The 16,449-nt window shown below is 43.1% G+C and overlaps 1 protein-coding gene across 1 annotated transcript in view; it reads right to left on the bottom strand.

Annotated features, from left to right (window-relative positions):
- LOC311234607 (kalirin-like) overlaps window positions 1-16,449 on the bottom strand; it is a 225,865-nt gene that overhangs the window by 189,410 nt on the left and 20,006 nt on the right.

Below are 16,449 nucleotides of genomic sequence, written 5' to 3'. Positions count from 1 at the left end.
AGAGTGGTGAGTGTTCACTAGCTTTAAGAGAGTGGTGAGTGTTCACTAGCTTTAAGAGAGTGGTGAGTGTTCACTAGCTTTAAGAGAGTGGTGAGTGTTCACTAGCTTTAAGAGAGTGGTGAGTGTTCACTAGCTTTAAGAGAGTGGTGAGTGTTCACTAGCTTTAAGAGAGTGGTGAGTGTTCACTAGCTTTAAGAGAGAGTGGTGAGTGTTCACTAGCTTTAGAGAGAGTGGTGAGTGTTCACTAGCTTTAAGAGAGAGTTGGTGAGTGTTCACTGGCTTTAAAAGAGTGGTGAGTGTTCACTAGCTTTAAGAGAGAGTGGTGAGTTTTCACTAGCTTTAAGAGAGTGGTGAGTGTTCACTAGCTTTAAGAGAGAGTGGTGAGTGTTCACTAGCTTTAAGAGAGTGGTGAGTGTTCACTAGCTTTAAGAGAGAGTGGTGAGTGTTCACTAGCTTTAAGAGAGAGTGGTGAGTGTTCACTAGCTTTAAGAGAGTGGTGAGTGTTCACTAGCTTTAAGAGAGTGGTGAGTGTTCACTAGCTTTAAGAGAGAGTGGTGAGTGTTCACTAGCTTTAAGAGAGAGTGGTGAGTGTTCACTAGCTTTAAGAGAGTGGTGAGTGTTCACTAGCTTTAAGAGAGAGTCGTGAGTGTTCACTAGCTTTAAGAGAGAGTGGTGAGTGTTCACTAGCTTTAAGAGAGTGGTGAGTGTTCACTAGCTTTAAGAGAGTGGTGAGTGTTCACTAGCTTTAAGAGAGTGGTGAGTGTTCACTAGCTTTAAGAGAGAGTGGTGAGTGTTCACTAGCTTTAAGAGAGTGGTGAGTGTTCACTAGCTTTAAGAGAGTGGTGAGTGTTCACTAGCTTTAAGAGAGTGATGAGTGTTCACTAGCTTTAAGAGAGAGTGGTGAGTGTTCACTAGCTTTAAGAGAGAGTGGTGAGTGTGCACTAGCTTTAAGAGAGAGTTGTGAGTGTTCACTAGCTTTAAGAGAGAGTGGTGAGTGTTCACTAGCTTTAAGAGAGTGGTGAGTGTTCACTAGCTTTAAGAGAGTGGTGAGTGTTCACTAGCTTTAAGAGAGTGGTGAGTGTTCACTAGCTTTAAGAGAGTGGTGAGTGTTCACTAGCTTTAAGAGAGAGTGGTGAGTGTTCACTAGCTTTAAGAGAGTGGTGAGTGTTCACTAGCTTTAAGAGAGTGGTGAGTGTTCACTAGCTTTAAGAGAGTGGTGAGTGTTCACTAGCTTTAAGAGAGAGTGGTGAGTGTTCACTAGCTTTAAGAGAGAGTGGTGAGTGTTCACTAGCTTTAAGAGAGAGTTGTGAGTGTTCACTAGCTTTAAGAGAGTGGTGAGTGTTCACTAGCTTTAAGAGAGTGGTGAGTGTTCACTAGCTTTAAGAGAGTGGTGAGTGTTCACTAGCTTTAAGAGAGAGTGGTGAGTGTTCACTAGCTTTAAGAGAGAGTGGTGAGTGTTCACTAGCTTTAAGAGAGAGTGGTGAGTGTTCACTAGTTTTAAGAGAGTGGTGAGTGTTCACTAGCTTTAAGAGAGTGGTGGGTGTTCACTAGCTTTAAGAGAGTGGTGAGTGTTCACTAGCTTTAAGAGAGAGTGGTGAGTGTTCACTAGCTTTAAGAGAGTGGTGAGTGTTCACTAGCTTTAAGAGAGAGTGGTGAGTGTTCACTAGCTTTAAGAGAGTGGTGAGTGTTCATCACTAGCTTTAAGAGAGTGGTGAGTGTTCACTAGCTTTAAGAGAGAGTGGTGAGTGTTCACTAGCTTTAAGAGAGTGGTGAGTGTTCACTAGCTTTAAGAGAGAGTGGTGAGTGTTCACTAGCTTTAGAGAGAGTGGTGAGTGTTCACTAGCTTTAAGAGAGAGTGGTGAGTGTTCACTAGCTTTAAGAGAGAGTGGTGAGTGTTCACTAGCTTTAAGAGAGAGTGGTGAGTGTTCACTAGCTTTAAGAGAGTGGTGAGTGTTCACTAGCTTTAAGAGAGTGGTGAGTGTTCACTAGCTTTAAGAGAGAGTGGTGAGTGTTCACTAGCTTTAAGAGAGTGGTGAGTGTTCACTAGCTTTAAGAGAGTGGTGAGTGTTCACTAGCTTTAAGAGAGTGGTGAGTGTTCACTAGCTTTAAGAGAGAGTGGTGAGTGTTCACTAGCTTTAAGATAGAGTGGTGAGTGTTCACTAGCTTTAGGAGAGAGTGGTGAGTGTTCACTAGCTTTAAGAGAGAGTGGTGAGTGTTCACTAGCTTTAAGAGAGTGGTGAGTGTTCACTAGCTTTAAGAGAGAGTGGTGAGTGTTCACTAGCTTTAAGAGAGTGGTGAGTGTTCACTAGCTTTAAGAGAGAGTGGTGAGTGTTCACTAGCTTTAAGATAGTGGTGAGTGTTCACTAGCTTTAAGAGAGAGTGGTGAGTGTTCACTAGCTTTAAGAGAGAGTGGTGAGTGTTCACTAGCTTTAAGAGAGTGGTGAGTGTTCACTAGCTTTAAGAGAGTGGTGAGTGTTCACTAGCTTTAAGAGAGAGTGGTGAGTGTTCACTAGCTTTAAGAGAGAGTGGTGAGTGTTCACTAGCTTTAAGAGAGTGGTGAGTGTTCACTAGCTTTAAGAGAGAGTGGTGAGTGTTCACTAGCTTTAAGAGAGAGTGGTGAGTGTTCACTAGCTTTAAGAGAGTGGTGAGTGTTCACTAGCTTTAAGAGAGTGGTGAGTGTTCACTAGCTTTAAGAGAGTGGTGAGTGTTCACTAGCTTTAAGAGAGAGTGGTGAGTGTTCACTAGCTTTAAGAGAGTGGTGAGTGTTCACTAGCTTTAAGAGAGTGGTGAGTGTTCACTAGCTTTAAATGAGTGGTGAGTGTTCACTAGCTTTAAGAGAGAGTGGTGAGTGTTCACTAGCTTTAAGAGAGAGTGGTGAGTGTTCACTAGCTTTAAGAGAGAGTGGTGAGTGTTCACTAGCTTTAAGAGAGTGGTGAGTGTTCACTAGCTTTAAGAGAGTGGTGAGTGTTCACTAGCTTTAAGAGAGTGGTGAGTGTTCACTAGCTTTAAGAGAGAGTGGTGAGTGTTCACTAGCTTTAAGAGAGAGTGGTGAGTGTTCACTAGCTTTAAGAGAGAGTGGTGAGTGTTCACTAGCTTTAAGAGAGTGGTGAGTGTTCACTAGCTTTAAGAGAGTGGTGGGTGTTCACTAGCTTTAAGAGAGTGGTGAGTGTTCACTAGCTTTAAGAGAGAGAGTGGTGAGTGTTCACTAGCTTTAAGAGAGAGTGGTGAGTGTTCACTAGCTTTAAGAGAGAGTGGTGAGTGTTCACTAGCTTTAAGAGAGAGTGGTGAGTGTTCACTAGCTTTAAGAGAGTGGTGAGTGTTCACTAGCTTTAAGAGAGAGTGGTGAGTGTTCACTAGCTTTAAGAGAGTGGTGAGTGTTCACTAGCTTTAAGAGAGAGTGGTGAGTGTTCACTAGCTTTAAGAGAGTGGTGAGTGTTCACTAGCTTTAAGAGAGAGTGGTGAGTGTTCACTAGCTTTAAGAGAGAGTGGTGAGTGTTCACTAGCTTTAAGAGAGTGGTGAGTGTTCACTAGCTTTAAGAGAGTGGTGAGTGTTCACTAGCTTTAAGAGAGAGTGGTGAGTGTTCACTAGCTTTAAGAGAGAGTGGTGAGTGTTCACTAGCTTTAAGAGAGTGGTGAGTGTTCACTAGCTTTAAGAGAGAGTCGTGAGTGTTCACTAGCTTTAAGAGAGAGTGGTGAGTGTTCACTAGCTTTAAGAGAGTGGTGAGTGTTCACTAGCTTTAAGAGAGAGTGGTGAGTGTTCACTAGCTTTAAGAGAGTGGTGAGTGTTCACTAGCTTTAAGAGAGAGTGGTGAGTGTTCACTAGCTTTAAGAGAGTGGTGAGTGTTCACTAGCTTTAAGAGAGTGGTGAGTGTTCACTAGCTTTAAATGAGTGGTGAGTGTTCACTAGCTTTAAGAGAGAGTGGTGAGTGTTCACTAGCTTTAAGAGAGAGTGGTGAGTGTTCACTAGCTTTAAGAGAGAGTTGTGAGTGTTCACTAGCTTTAAGAGAGTGGTGAGTGTTCACTAGCTTTAAGAGAGTGGTGAGTGTTCACTAGCTTTAAGAGAGTGGTGAGTGTTCACTAGCTTTAAGAGAGAGTGGTGAGTGTTCACTAGCTTTAAGAGAGAGTGGTGAGTGTTCACTAGCTTTAAGAGAGAGTGGTGAGTGTTCACTAGCTTTAAGAGAGTGGTGAGTGTTCACTAGCTTTAAGAGAGTGGTGGGTGTTCACTAGCTTTAAGAGAGTGGTGAGTGTTCACTAGCTTTAAGAGAGATAGTGGTGAGTGTTCACTAGCTTTAAGAGAGAGTGGTGAGTGTTCACTAGCTTTAAGAGAGAGTGGTGAGTGTTCACTAGCTTTAAGAGAGAGTGGTGAGTGTTCACTAGCTTTAAGAGAGTGGTGAGTGTTCACTAGCTTTAAGAGAGTGGTGAGTGTTCACTAGCTTTAAGAGAGAGAGTGGTGAGTGTTCACTAGCTTTAAGAGAGAGTGGTGAGTGTTCACTAGCTTAAGAGAGTGGTGAGTGTTCACTAGCTTTAAGAGAGAGTGGTGAGTGTTCACTAGCTTTAAGAGAGAGTGGTGAGTGTTCACTAGCTTTAAGAGAGAGTGGTGAGTGTTCACTAGCTTTAAGAGAGTGGTGGGTGTTCACTAGCTTTAAGAGAGTGGTGAGTGTTCACTAGCTTTAAGAGAGAGAGTGGTGAGTGTTCACTAGCTTTAAGAGAGAGTGGTGAGTGTTCACTAGCTTTAAGAGAGAGTGGTGAGTGTTCACTAGCTTTAAGAGAGTGGTGAGTGTTCACTAGCTTTAAGAGAGAGTGGTGAGTGTTCACTAGCTTTAAGAGAGAGTGGTGAGTGTTCACTAGCTTTAAGAGAGAGTGGTGAGTGTTCACTAGCTTTAAGAGAGAGTGGTGAGTGTTCACTAGCTTTAAGAGAGAGTGGTGAGTGTTCACTAGCTTTAAGAGAGTGGTGAGTGTTCACTAGCTTTAAGAGAGAGTGGTGAGTGTTCACTAGCTTTAAGAGAGAGTGGTGAGTGTTCACTAGCTTTAAGAGAGAGTGGTGAGTGTTCACTAGCTTTAAGAGAGAGTGGTGAGTGTTCACTAGCTTTAAGAGAGAGTGGTGAGTGTTCACTAGCTTTAAGAGAGTGGTGAGTGTTCACTAGCTTTAAGAGAGTGGTGAGTGTTCACTAGCTTTAAGATAGAGTGGTGAGTGTTCACTAGCTTTAAGAGAGTGGTGAGTGTTCACTAGCTTTAAGAGAGTGGTGAGTGTTCACTAGCTTTAAGAGAGAGTGGTGAGTGTTCACTAGCTTTAAGATAGAGTGGTGAGTGTTCACTAGCTTTAGGAGAGAGTGGTGAGTGTTCACTAGCTTTAAGAGAGAGTGGTGAGTGTTCACTAGCTTTAAGAGAGTGGTGAGTGTTCACTAGCTTTAAGAGAGAGTGGTGAGTGTTCACTAGCTTTAAGAGAGAGTGGTGAGTGTTCACTAGCTTTAAGAGAGGGTGGTGAGTGTTCACTAGCTTTAAGAGAGTGGTGAGTGTTCACTAGCTTTAAGAGAGAGTGGTGAGTGTTCACTAGCTTTAAGAGAGAGTGGTGAGTGTTCACTAGCTTTAAGAGAGAGTGGTGAGTGTTCACTAGCTTTAAGAGAGAGTGGTGAGTGTTCACTAGCTTTAAGAGAGAGTGGTGAGTGTTCACTAGCTTTAAGAGAGTGGTGAGTGTTCACTAGCTTTAAGAGAGTGGTGAGTGTTCACTAGCTTTAAGAGAGAGTGGTGAGTGTTCACTAGCTTTAAGAGAGTGGTGAGTGTTCACTAGCTTTAAGAGAGTGGTGAGTGTTCACTAGCTTTAAGAGAGTGGTGAGTGTTCACTAGCTTTAAGATAGAGTGGTGAGTGTTCACTAGCTTTAGGAGAGAGTGGTGAGTGTTCACTAGCTTTAAGAGAGAGTGGTGAGTGTTCACTGGCTTTAAGAGAGTGGTGAGTGTTCACTAGCTTTAAGAGAGAGTGGTGAGTTTTCACTAGCTTTAAGAGAGAGTGGTGAGTGTTCACTAGCTTTAAGAGAGAGTGGTGAGTGTTCACTAGCTTTAAGAGAGTGGTGAGTGTTCACTAGCTTTAAGAGAGAGTGGTGAGTGTTCACTAGCTTTAAGAGAGAGTGGTGAGTGTTCACTAGCTTTAAGAGAGTGGTGAGTGTTCACTAGCTTTAAGAGAGTGGTGAGTGTTCACTAGCTTTAAGAGAGAGTGGTGAGTGTTCACTAGCTTTAAGAGAGAGTGGTGAGTGTTCACTAGCTTTAAGAGAGTGGTGAGTGTTCACTAGCTTTAAGAGAGAGTCGTGAGTGTTCACTAGCTTTAAGAGAGAGTGGTGAGTGTTCACTAGCTTTAAGAGAGTGGTGAGTGTTCACTAGCTTTAAGAGAGTGGTGAGTGTTCACTAGCTTTAAGAGAGTGGTGAGTGTTCACTAGCTTTAAGAGAGAGTGGTGAGTGTTCACTAGCTTTAAGAGAGTGGTGAGTGTTCACTAGCTTTAAGAGAGTGGTGAGTGTTCACTAGCTTTAAGAGAGTGATGAGTGTTCACTAGCTTTAAGAGAGAGTGGTGAGTGTTCACTAGCTTTAAGAGAGAGTGGTGAGTGTGCACTAGCTTTAAGAGAGAGTTGTGAGTGTTCACTAGCTTTAAGAGAGAGTGGTGAGTGTTCACTAGCTTTAAGAGAGTGGTGAGTGTTCACTAGCTTTAAGAGAGTGGTGAGTGTTCACTAGCTTTAAGAGAGTGGTGAGTGTTCACTAGCTTTAAGAGAGTGGTGAGTGTTCACTAGCTTTAAGAGAGAGTGGTGAGTGTTCACTAGCTTTAAGAGAGTGGTGAGTGTTCACTAGCTTTAAGAGAGTGGTGAGTGTTCACTAGCTTTAAGAGAGTGGTGAGTGTTCACTAGCTTTAAGAGAGAGTGGTGAGTGTTCACTAGCTTTAAGAGAGAGTGGTGAGTGTTCACTAGCTTTAAGAGAGAGTTGTGAGTGTTCACTAGCTTTAAGAGAGTGGTGAGTCTTCACTAGCTTTAAGAGAGTGGTGAGTGTTCACTAGCTTTAAGAGAGTGGTGAGTGTTCACTAGCTTTAAGAGAGAGTGGTGAGTGTTCACTAGCTTTAAGAGAGAGCACTAGCTTTAAGAGAGTGTGAGTGTTCACTAGCTTTAAGAGAGTGGTGAGTGTTCACTAGCTTTAAGAGAGTGGTGAGTGTTCACTAGCTTTAAGAGAGTGGTGAGTGTTCACTAGCTTTAAGAGAGGTGGTGAGTGTTCACTAGCTTAAGAGAGTGGTGAGTGTTCACTAGCTTTAAGAGAGTGGTGAGTGTTCACTAGCTTTAAGAGAGTGGTGAGTGTTCACTAGCTTTAAGAGAGTGGTGAGTGTTCACTAGCTTTAAGAGAGTGGTGAGTGTTCACTAGCTTTAAGAGAGTGGTGAGTGTTCACTAGCTTTAAGAGAGTGGTGAGTGTTCACTAGCTTTAAGAGAGTGGTGAGTGTTCACTAGCTTTAAGAGAGTGGTGAGTGTTCACTAGCTTTAAGAGAGTGGTGAGTGTTCACTAGCTTTAAGAGAGTGGTGAGTGTTCACTAGCTTTAAGAGAGTGGTGAGTGTTCACTAGCTTTAAGAGAGTGGTGAGTGTTCACTAGCTTTAAGAGAGTGGTGAGTGTTCACTAGCTTTAAGAGAGTGGTGAGTGTTCACTAGCTTTAAGGAGAGTGGTGAGTGTTCACTAGCTTTAAGAGAGTGGTGAGTGTTCACTAGCTTTAAGAGAGAGTGGTGAGTGTTCACTAGCTTTAAGAGAGTGGTGAGTGTTCACTAGCTTTAAGAGAGAGTGGTGAGTGTTCACTAGCTTTAAGAGAGTGGTGAGTGTTCACTAGCTTTAAGAGAGTGGTGAGTGTTCACTAGCTTTAAGAGAGAGTGGTGAGTGTTCACTAGCTTTAAGAGAGTGGTGAGTGTTCACTAGCTTTAAGAGAGTGGTGAGTGTTCACTAGCTTTAAGAGAGAGTGGTGAGTGTTCACTAGCTTTAAGAGAGTGGTGAGTGTTCACTAGCTTTAAGAGAGTGGTGAGTGTTCACTAGCTTTAAGAGAGTGGTGAGTGTTCACTAGCTTTAAGAGAGTGGTGAGTGTTCACTAGCTTTAAGAGAGTGGTGAGTGTTCACTAGCTTTAAGAGAGTGGTGAGTGTTCACTAGCTTTAAGAGAGAGTGGTGAGTGTTCACTAGCTTTAAGAGAGTGGTGAGTGTTCACTAGCTTTAAGAGAGTGGTGAGTGTTCACTAGCTTTAAGAGAGAGTGGTGAGTGTTCACTAGCTTTAAGAGAGTGGTGAGTGTTCACTAGCTTTAAGAGAGTGGTGAGTGTTCACTAGCTTTAAGAGAGTGGTGAGTGTTCACTAGCTTTAAGAGAGTGGTGAGTGTTCACTAGCTTTAAGAGAGTGGTGAGTGTTCACTAGCTTTAAGAGAGAGTGGTGAGTGTTCACTAGCTTTAAGAGAGTGGTGAGTGTTCACTAGCTTTAAGAGAGTGGTGAGTGTTCACTAGCTTTAAGAGAGTGGTGAGTGTTCACTAGCTTTAAGAGAGAGTGGTGAGTGTTCACTAGCTTTAAGAGAGTGGTGAGTGTTCACTAGCTTTAAGAGAGAGTGGTGAGTGTTCACTAGCTTTAAGAGAGTGGTGAGTGTTCACTAGCTTTAAGAGAGTGGTGAGTGTTCACTAGCTTTAAGAGAGTGGTGAGTGTTCACTAGCTTTAAGAGAGAGTGGTGAGTGTTCACTAGCTTTAAGAGAGAGTGGTGAGTGTTCACTAGCTTTAAGAGAGAGTGGTGAGTGTTCACTAGCTTTAAGAGAGTGGTGAGTGTTCACTAGCTTTAAGAGAGTGGTGAGTGTTCACTAGCTTTAAGAGAGTGGTGAGTGTTCACTAGCTTTAAGAGAGAGTGGTGAGTGTTCACTAGCTTTAAGAGAGTGGTGAGTGTTCACTAGCTTTAAGAGAGAGTGGTGAGTGTTCACTAGCTTTAAGAGAGAGTGGTGAGTGTTCACTAGCTTTAAGAGAGTGGTGAGTGTTCACTAGCTTTAAGAGAGTGGTGAGTGTTCACTAGCTTTAAGAGAGAGTGGTGAGTGTTCACTAGCTTTAAGAGAGAGTGGTGAGTGTTCACTAGCTTTAAGAGAGTGGTGAGTGTTCACTAGCTTTAAGAGAGTGGTGAGTGTTCACTAGCTTTAAGAGAGTGGTGAGTGTTCACTAGCTTTAAGAGAGTGGTGAGTGTTCACTAGCTTTAAGAGAGAGTGGTGAGTGTTCACTAGCTTTAAGAGAGTGGTGAGTGTTCACTAGCTTTAAGAGAGAGTGGTGAGTGTTCACTAGCTTTAAGAGAGTGGTGAGTGTTCACTAGCTTTAAGAGAGAGTGGTGAGTGTTCACTAGCTTTAAGAGAGTGGTGAGTGTTCACTAGCTTTAAGAGAGTGGTGAGTGTTCACTAGCTTTAAGAGAGAGTGGTGAGTGTTCACTAGCTTTAAGAGAGAGTGGTGAGTGTTCACTAGCTTTAAGAGAGTGGTGAGTGTTCACTAGCTTTAAGAGAGAGTGGTGAGTGTTCACTAGCTTTAAGAGAGAGTGGTGAGTGTTCACTAGCTTTAAGAGAGAGTGGTGAGTGTTCACTAGCTTTAAGAGAGAGTGGTGAGTGTTCACTAGCTTTAAGAGAGTGGTGAGTGTTCACTAGCTTTAAGAGAGTGGTGAGTGTTCACTAGCTTTAAGAGAGAGTGGTGAGTGTTCACTAGCTTTAAGAGAGAGTGGTGAGTGTTCACTAGCTTTAAGAGAGAGTGGTGAGTGTTCACTAGCTTTAAGAGAGTGGTGAGTGTTCACTAGCTTTAAGAGAGAGTGGTGAGTGTTCACTAGCTTTAAGAGAGAGTGGTGAGTGTTCACTAGCTTTAAGAGAGAGTGGTGAGTGTTCACTAGCTTTAAGAGAGAGTGGTGAGTGTTCACTAGCTTTAAGAGAGAGTGGTGAGTGTTCACTAGCTTTAAGAGAGTGGTGAGTGTTCACTAGCTTTAAGAGAGAGTGGTGAGTGTTCACTAGCTTTAAGAGAGAGTGGTGAGTGTTCACTAGCTTTAAGAGAGAGTGGTGAGTGTTCACTAGCTTTAAGAGAGAGTGGTGAGTGTTCACTAGCTTTAAGAGAGAGTGGTGAGTGTTCACTAGCTTTAAGAGAGTGGTGAGTGTTCACTAGCTTTAAGAGAGTGGTGAGTGTTCACTAGCTTTAAGAGAGAGTGGTGAGTGTTCACTAGCTTTAAGAGAGTGGTGAGTGTTCACTAGCTTTAAGAGAGTGGTGAGTGTTCACTAGCTTTAAGAGAGAGTGGTGAGTGTTCACTAGCTTTAAGAGAGTGGTGAGTGTTCACTAGCTTTAAGAGAGAGTGGTGAGTGTTCACTAGCTTTAAGAGAGAGTGGTGAGTGTTCACTAGCTTTAAGAGAGTGGTGAGTGTTCACTAGCTTTAAGAGAGAGTGGTGAGTGTTCACTAGCTTTAAGAGAGTGGTGAGTGTTCACTAGCTTTAAGAGAGAGTGGTGAGTGTTCACTAGCTTTAAGAGAGTGGTGAGTGTTCACTAGCTTTAAGAGAGAGTGGTGAGTGTTCACTAGCTTTAAGAGAGTGGTGAGTGTTCACTAGCTTTAAGAGAGTGGTGAGTGTTCACTAGCTTTAAGAGAGAGTGGTGAGTGTTCACTAGCTTTAAGAGAGAGTGGTGAGTGTTCACTAGCTTTAAGAGAGTGGTGAGTGTTCACTAGCTTTAAGAGAGTGGTGAGTGTTCACTAGCTTTAAGAGAGTGGTGAGTGTTCACTAGCTTTAAGAGAGTGGTGAGTGTTCACTAGCTTTAAGAGAGAGTGGTGAGTGTTCACTAGCTTTAAGAGAGAGTGGTGAGTGTTCACTAGCTTTAAGAGAGAGTGGTGAGTGTTCACTAGCTTTAAGAGAGTGGTGAGTGTTCACTAGCTTTAAGAGAGAGTGGTGAGTGTTCACTAGCTTTAAGAGAGAGTGGTGAGTGTTCACTAGCTTTAAGAGAGTGGTGAGTGTTCACTAGCTTTAAGAGAGAGTGGTGAGTGTTCACTAGCTTTAAGAGAGAGTGGTGAGTGTTCACTAGCTTTAAGAGAGAGTGGTGAGTGTTCACTAGCTTTAAGAGAGAGTGGTGAGTGTTCACTAGCTTTAAGAGAGAGTGGTGAGTGTTCACTAGCTTTAAGAGAGTGGTGAGTGTTCACTAGCTTTAAGAGAGAGTGGTGAGTGTTCACTAGCTTTAAGAGAGAGTGGTGAGTGTTCACTAGCTTTAAGAGAGAGTGGTGAGTGTTCACTAGCTTTAAGAGAGAGTGGTGAGTGTTCACTAGCTTTAAGAGAGAGTGGTGAGTGTTCACTAGCTTTAAGAGAGAGTGGTGAGTGTTCACTAGCTTTAAGAGAGTGGTGAGTGTTCACTAGCTTTAAGAGAGTGTGAGTGTTCACTAGCTTTAAGAGAGAGTGGTGAGTGTTCACTAGCTTTAAGAGAGAGTGGTGAGTGTTCACTAGCTTTAAGAGAGAGTGGTGAGTGTTCACTAGCTTTAAGAGAGTGGTGAGTGTTCACTAGCTTTAAGAGAGAGTGGTGAGTGTTCACTAGCTTTAAGAGAGAGTGGTGAGTGTTCACTAGCTTTAAGAGAGAGTGGTGAGTGTTCACTAGCTTTAAGAGAGAGTGGTGAGTGTTCACTAGCTTTAAGAGAGAGTGGTGAGTGTTCACTAGCTTTAAGAGAGTGGTGAGTGTTCACTAGCTTTAAGAGAGAGTGGTGAGTGTTCACTAGCTTTAAGAGAGAGTGGTGAGTGTTCACTAGCTTTAAGAGAGAGTGGTGAGTGTTCACTAGCTTTAAGAGAGAGTGGTGAGTGTTCACTAGCTTTAAGAGAGAGTGGTGAGTGTTCACTAGCTTTAAGAGAGAGTGGTGAGTGTTCACTAGCTTTAAGAGAGAGTGGTGAGTGTTCACTAGCTTTAAGAGAGTGGTGAGTGTTCACTAGCTTTAAGAGAGTGGTGAGTGTTCACTAGCTTTAAGAGAGAGTGGTGAGTGTTCACTAGCTTTAAGAGAGAGTGGTGAGTGTTCACTAGCTTTAAGAGAGTGGTGAGTGTTCACTAGCTTTAAGAGAGTGGTGAGTGTTCACTAGCTTTAAGAGAGAGTGGTGAGTGTTCACTAGCTTTAAGAGAGTGGTGAGTGTTCACTAGCTTTAAGAGAGTGGTGAGTGTTCACTAGCTTTAAGAGAGTGGTGAGTGTTCACTAGCTTTAAGAGAGAGTGGTGAGTGTTCACTAGCTTTAAGAGAGAGTGGTGAGTGTTCACTAGCTTTAAGAGAGAGTTGTGAGTGTTCACTAGCTTTAAGAGAGTGGTGAGTGTTCACTAGCTTTAAGAGAGTGGTGAGTGTTCACTAGCTTTAAGAGAGTGGTGAGTGTTCACTAGCTTTAAGAGAGAGTGGTGAGTGTTCACTAGCTTTAAGAGAGAGTGGTGAGTGTTCACTAGCTTTAAGAGAGAGTGGTGAGTGTTCACTAGCTTTAAGAGAGAGTGGTGAGTGTTCACTAGCTTTAAGAGAGAGTGGTGAGTGTTCACTAGCTTTAAGAGAGAGTGGTGAGTGTTCACTAGCTTTAAGAGAGAGTGGTGAGTGTTCACTAGCTTTAAGAGCGTGGTGAGTGTTCACTAGGTTTAAGAGAGAGTGGTGAGTGTTCACTAGCTTTAAGAGAGAGTGGTGAGTGTTCACTAGCTTTAAGAGAGAGTGGTGAGTGTTCACTAGCTTTAAGAGAGAGTGGTGAGTGTTCACTAGCTTTAAGAGAGAGTGGTGAGTGTTCACTAGCTTTAAGAGAGAGTGGTGAGTGTTCACTAGCTTTAAGAGAGAGTGGTGAGTGTTCACTAGCTTTAAGAGAGAGTGGTGAGTGTTCACTAGCTTTAAGAGAGAGTGGTGAGTGTTCACTAGCTTTAAGAGAGAGTGGTGAGTGTTCACTAGCTTTACGAGAGAGTGGTGAGTGTTCACTAGCTTTAAGAGAGTGGTGAGTGTTCACTAGCTTTAAGAGAGTGGTGAGTGTTCACTAGCTTTAAGAGAGAGTGGTGAGTGTTCACTAGCTTTAAGAGAGAGTGGTGAGTGTTCACTAGCTTTAAGAGAGAGTGGTGAGTGTTCACTAGCTTTAAGAGAGTGGTGAGTGTTCACTAGCTTTAAGAGAGAGTGGTGAGTGTTCACTAGCTTTAAGAGAGAGTGGTGAGTGTTCACTAGCTTTAAGAGAGAGTGGTGAGTGTTCACTAGCTTTAAGAGAGAGTGGTGAGTGTTCACTGGCTTTAAGAGAGAGTGGTGAGTGTTCACTAGCTTTAAGAGAGTGGTGAGTGTTCACTAGCTTTAAGAGAGAGTGGTGAGTGTTCACTAGCTTTAAGAGAGAGTGGTGAGTGTTCACTAGCTTTAAGAGAGAGTGGTGAGTGTTCACTAGCTTTAAGAGAGAGTGGTGAGTGTTCACTAGCTTTAAGAGAGAGTGGTGAGTGTTCACTAGCTTTAAGAGAGTGGTGAGTGTTCACTAGCTTTAAGAGAGTGGTGAGTGTTCACTAGCTTTAAGATAGAGTGGTGAGTGTTCACTAGCTTTAAGAGAGTGGTGAGTGTTCACTAGCTTTAAGAGAGTGGTGAGTGTTCACTAGCTTTAAGAGAGAGTGGTGAGTGTTCACTAGCTTTAAGATAGAGTGGTGAGTGTTCACTAGCTTTAGGAGAGAGTGGTGAGTGTTCACTAGCTTTAAGAGAGAGTGGTGAGTGTTCACTAGCTTTAAGAGAGTGGTGAGTGTTCACTAGCTTTAAGAGAGAGTGGTGAGTTTTCACTAGCTTTAAGAGAGTGGTGAGTGTTCACTAGCTTTAAGAGAGAGTGGTGAGTGTTCACTAGCTTTAAGAGAGTGGTGAGTGTTCACTAGCTTTAAGAGAGAGTGGTGAGTGTTCACTAGCTTTAAGAGAGTGGTGAGTGTTCACTAGCTTTAGAGAGTGGTGAGTGTTCACTAGCTTTAAGAGAGAGAGAGAGAGTGGTGAGTGTTCACTAGCTTTAAGAGAGAGTGGTGAGTGTTCACTAGCTTTAAGAGAGTGGTGAGTGTTCACTAGCTTTAAGAGAGAGTGGTGAGTGTTCACTAGCTTTAAGAGAGTGGTGAGTGTTCACTAGCTTTAAGAGAGTGGTGAGTGTTCACTAGCTTTAAGAGAGAGTGGTGAGTGTTCACTAGCTTTAAGAGAGAGTGGTGAGTGTTCACTAGCTTTAAGAGAGAGTGGTGAGTGTTCACTAGCTTTAAGAGAGTGGTGAGTGTTCACTAGCTTTAAGAGAGATTGGTGAGTGTTCACTAGCTTTAAGAGAGAGTGGTGAGTGTTCACTAGCTTTAAGAGCGTGGTGAGTGTTCACTAGGTTTAAGAGAGAGTGGTGAGTGTTCACTAGCTTTAAGAGAGAGTGGTGAGTGTTCACTAGCTTTAAGAGAGAGTGGTGAGTGTTCACTAGCTTTAAGAGAGAGTGGTGAGTGTTCACTAGCTTTAAGAGAGAGTGGTGAGTGTTCACTAGCTTTAAGAGAGAGTGGTGAGTGTTCACTAGCTTTAAGAGAGAGTGGTGAGTGTTCACTAGCTTTAAGAGAGAGTGGTGAGTGTTCACTAGCTTTAAGAGAGAGTGGTGAGTGTTCACTAGCTTTAAGAGAGAGTGGTGAGTGTTCACTAGCTTTAAGAGAGAGTGGTGAGTGTTCACTAGCTTTACGAGAGAGTGGTGAGTGTTCACTAGCTTTAAGAGAGTGGTGAGTGTTCACTAGCTTTAAGAGAGTGGTGAGTGTTCACTAGCTTTAAGAGAGAGTGGTGAGTGTTCACTAGCTTTAAGAGAGAGTGGTGAGTGTTCACTAGCTTTAAGAGAGAGTGGTGAGTGTTCACTAGCTTTAAGAGAGTGGTGAGTGTTCACTAGCTTTAAGAGAGAGTGGTGAGTGTTCACTAGCTTTAAGAGAGAGTGGTGAGTGTTCACTAGCTTTAAGAGAGAGTGGTGAGTGTTCACTAGCTTTAAGAGAGAGTGGTGAGTGTTCACTAGCTTTAAGAGAGAGTGGTGAGTGTTAACTAGCTTTAAGAGAGTGGTGAGTGTTCACTAGCTTTAAGAGAGAGTGGTGAGTGTTCACTAGCTTTAAGAGAGAGTGGTGAGTGTTCACTAGCTTTAAGAGAGAGTGGTGAGTGTTCACTAGCTTTAAGAGAGAGTGGTGAGTGTTCACTAGCTTTAAGAGAGAGTGGTGAGTGTTCACTAGCTTTAAGAGAGAGTGGTGAGTGTTCACTAGCTTTAAGAGAGAGTGGTGAGTGTTCACTAGCTTTAAGAGAGAGTGGTGAGTGTTCACTAGCTTTAAGAGATTGGTGAGTGTTCACTAGCTTTAAGAGAGAGTGGTGAGTGTTCACTAGCTTTAAGAGAGAGTGGTGAGTGTTCACTAGCTTTAAGAGAGAGTCGTGAGTGTTCACTAGCTTTAAGAGAGAGTGGTGAGTGTTCACTAGCTTTAAGAGAGTGGTGAGTGTTCACTAGCTTTAAGAGAGTGGTGAGTGTTCACTAGCTTTAAGAGAGTGGTGAGTGTTCACTAGCTTTAAGAGAGAGTGGTGAGTGTTCACTAGCTTTAAGAGAGTGGTGAGTGTTCACTAGCTTAAGAGAGTGGTGAGTGTTCACTAGCTTTAAGAGAGAGTGGTGAGTGTTCACTAGCTTTAAGAGAGTGGTGAGTGTTCACTAGCTTTAAGAGAGAGTGGTGAGTGTTCACTAGCTTTAGAGAGAGTGGTGAGTGTTCACTAGCTTTAAGAGAGTGGTGAGTGTTCACTAGCTTTAAGAGAGTGGTGAGTGTTCACTAGCTTTAAGAGAGAGTGGTGAGTGTTCACTAGCTTTAAGAGAGAGTGGTGAGTGTTCACTAGCTTTAAGAGAGTGGTGAGTGTTCACTAGCTTTAAGAGAGTGGTGAGTGTTCACTAGCTTAAGAGAGTGGTGAGTGTTCACTAGCTTTAAGAGAGTGGTGAGTGTTCACTAGCTTTAAGAGAGTGGTGAGTGTTCACTAGCTTTAAGAGAGTGGTGAGTGTTCACTAGCTTTAAGAGAGTGGTGAGTGTTCACTAGCTTTAGGAGAGAGTGGTGAGTGTTCACTAGCTTTAAGAGAGTGGTGAGTGTTCACTAGCTTTAAGAGAGTGGTGAGTGTTCACTAGCTTTAGGAGAGAGTGGTGGGTGTTCACTAGCTTTAAGAGAGTGGTGAGTGTTCACTAGCTTTAAGAGAGTGGTGAGTGTTCACTAGCTTTAAGAGAGTGGTGAGTGTTCACTAGCTTTAAGAGAGAGTGGTGAGTGTTCACTAGCTTTAAGAGAGAGTGGTGAGTGTTCACTAGCTTTAGGAGAGAGTGGTGAGTGTTCACTAGCTTTAAGAGAGAGTGGTGAGTGTTCACTAGCTTTAAGAGAGTGGTGAGTGTTCACTAGCTTTAAGAGAGAGTGGTGAGTGTTCACTAGCTTTAAGAGAGAGTGGTGAGTGTTCACTAGCTTTAAGAGAGAGTGGTGA

The sequence above is a fragment of the Notolepis coatsorum genome, assembly GCF_963971535.1.
Source record: "Notolepis coatsorum genome assembly, chromosome: 1".
Lineage (NCBI taxonomy): Eukaryota > Metazoa > Chordata > Actinopteri > Aulopiformes > Paralepididae > Notolepis > Notolepis coatsorum.
Note: the sequence above shows the minus strand (reverse complement) of the source record. Positions and strands in the feature narration are given on the sequence as shown.